The sequence below is a fragment of the Lagopus leucura genome, unplaced genomic scaffold (genome assembly GCF_019238085.1).
Source record: "Lagopus leucura isolate 7727_CA_CO unplaced genomic scaffold, USGS_WTPT01 Super-Scaffold_100157, whole genome shotgun sequence".
Classification (NCBI taxonomy): Eukaryota; Metazoa; Chordata; class Aves; order Galliformes; family Phasianidae; genus Lagopus; species Lagopus leucura.
In genome coordinates this window covers 36,838,003-36,840,636 of record NW_024962334.1, presented here as the reverse complement: position 1 = coordinate 36,840,636, position 2,634 = coordinate 36,838,003, and the positions used below count along the sequence as shown (strand labels likewise).

General features: G+C 50.2%; 1 protein-coding gene across 1 annotated transcript in view; it reads left to right on the top strand.

The window, feature by feature from the left end:
- Window positions 1-2,487: 2,487 nt before the first annotated feature.
- Window positions 2,488-2,634, top strand: part of ARHGAP12 (Rho GTPase activating protein 12) — a 68,384-nt gene continuing 68,237 nt past the window's right edge. The window contains exon 1 of the mRNA XM_042888438.1: window positions 2,488-2,549. The gene's annotated coding sequence lies outside the window, so the exon portion shown is untranslated. The remainder of the gene's footprint in view (window positions 2,550-2,634) is intronic.

Here is a 2,634-nt window from a genome sequence, read left to right as displayed (position 1 = left end):
CTTCCTTCCTTCCTTCCTTCCTTCCTTCCTTCCTTCCTTCCTTCCTTTCTTTTTCTTCTTTCTTTTTTTATGTATTTGTGTTTTATGACAGACTGAAATATCAGGTCAACATTTTTCTCCATGTCTGTGGCATCCCTAATGTCATTTTCTCATATGTCTGCTCCTGCCCTTCTACATGGCTGTCCTTTTTCACAGAACTGCCAGGAACTTAATTAACTGCCTTAGAGACAACTCCCTTTTGGCAAACAGTTACATTTGGACAATGGTGTGGAGAAATATGGGGCAGCCGGACAGACAGACACTGACTGCATGCTGGCTTAGTTTAAGGAGTTGGTTTACAAATGCGGAAATTGATGTTTTATGTGTGAGTTATGATATATAAACTTTCCAAATCAATAAGTGTAAAAATTAATAGCCCTATAGTTTCTGCCACAATACATGGAGCAATTGTATTTGGCAGTTCTTTCCATCTGAAATTCATGAGGTCACTACAGATACCAGGTCTTGCCACTTAACGTGTACATACAGCCCTACCCCAGGTGTTGGTGTGACAGCCATCCCACGCTTGCACATCTCCAGGGAAAACGAGTTGCAGTGGGCACAGGCTGTGACCTCCAGCTCTTCTTATCCCAGAAAATTTACAGAGAAATCCTTCATAGGCAGAATACGTAACACACTAAAACTGGAAGTTGAGCTGGACAGTTTGTGTGCAGTGTTGTGGGATGACTGCACTTGGGCAGGGACTCAAAATTACATATCTTCTGGCACCTTCGGCTCTATTATGCACATTGACATGGTGTGGGACCAGAGGTTCAGCACTGACTCAGAGGGAAGAGTGCCTCATAGTGAATCACTAATGCCATATCCTGCAGCACTCTGCTGCAGCTTTGGCAGTAAGAAAGGCTAATTACAGTGTGGTTACTATGACTGACTTTTTAGATTCTTTTATGCATACCTCAGGCATGCCAATAGGTAAAACATAGTCAGCTTGCTTAGAAACACCCGAGTGCCTTAAGTATATTATTTTCTACCACAAAACTGGGCATGCGAGCAGAATCCTATTAGACATAAACATCCAACTGAACACAGCATCCTGAATTGCTCTTTCTCACATGCGCATTTTTGGGCGGTCCTGTGAAGAGCTAGGAGCTGGAGTTGACGATTCTTGTGTTGGAGTGAATGATCCTTCCAATTTGGGATATTCTATTGTTCTATCATTCTCTGAATGGAAAATTACAAGTTGTTTTGTTTTTTTTTTGGCCTTTTAAGGGTAAATAGTGAACATCTATTAAAAAAAAAAAAAAAAAAAAAAGTTTCCTTTACAATAGATATACCAATCTGCTGTTCTAATCTCTGTGATGAGCTTGAACAAGGAGCTGGGACAGAGGTGTCAGCCATGATGCATCAACATAGCCCATGGAATTCAATGAGGGGGTCCTATGGGCAACCCCAATCCTTGAGCCAGGAGGACACAGGCACAAGTATTCAGGCCAAGATACACAGAAGCAAAGCTTTAAGATATTTGTACAGCTTGCCACCTGTCTTGCATGTTGTCATGCATCACCAGATACAAAATACCAAGAAAGTGTCAGTATTAGAAATGTTATTTTGTACGGCAGTGTGCCCACACATTCATGTAAAGGCATTTTTGCCACTTCTTTTCTTTCTCACCTCTTTCCCCCTCCTTTTTGAGGATTTTTACCACCTCCTTCCTTACTCCACGTGCTAAAATAATCAGCACAGGGCCAGCATTAGCCCTGATCCCGTTAGTTAGAGTGCACAGAGAGCACACATCCCTGAGCTTTGCTTTAGGCTGTCTTCACACAGTCGGACACCCCTGCTCACACTCGGCTCGTTCTTCCAAGGCTCCCTTTGCCACCTCGAGGAGCAGGCACCGTTTCTTTGGAGATAAGATTGCCGACAGCTTGAAAACACTGTGAAGGTCACACAGATGTTCCCAGCCGGGATGTGCGGCAGTTTTGTCTGCTACAGTAAGGGACGTTCTCATAACTGAATAAGTGAATTTGCCTGTTGCCGTTCACTTATTTTTGATCGAGCTGCTCAAGTGCCGCGGTCCGTTCACCTGTTCACCGGCACTCGAGTCTCCGCTCGCTGCGAGGAAAGATCCCGTGCTCCATCTGTCTGCGCCATAACAGAGCGACTTCGCGTTGCACTCGGAGCACGAAACGGCCGTGATTCTGTGATTCTGTGATTCTGTGATTCTGTGACCGTAACCCCGCGGGGCAGCGCCGATTACCCGGCAGCACAGCGGCTTCCCCGGCCCAGACGCCCTCCCGGCCCCGCCCCAGCCCCGCCACCTGCGGCGCTCCCGGGCCCGGCCTCGCGGCGGCATCGCGCTGGAGGCGGAGCTCCGCCTCCACCTCCGCTCCGGCCCCGCCCCCGGCACGTGACGCGGGGTGACGCCGCCGTGCCCGGGAGCTGACACTCGACGCAGGGGTCGCGCCGCGAGCGGCGGGCAGGGCACGCGCGCAACCACCACGGCCGCCGCCACCGCGGCCACCGGAGCGGGGCCCGCGCCGCAGGGACAGGTGAGGGGCCGCGGGGCCGCGCCTCTCGGACTGGCGGTCGGGGGGCGGAGGGGGGCGGCGCGGCGCCGGCGGCGTCGCGGGCGGC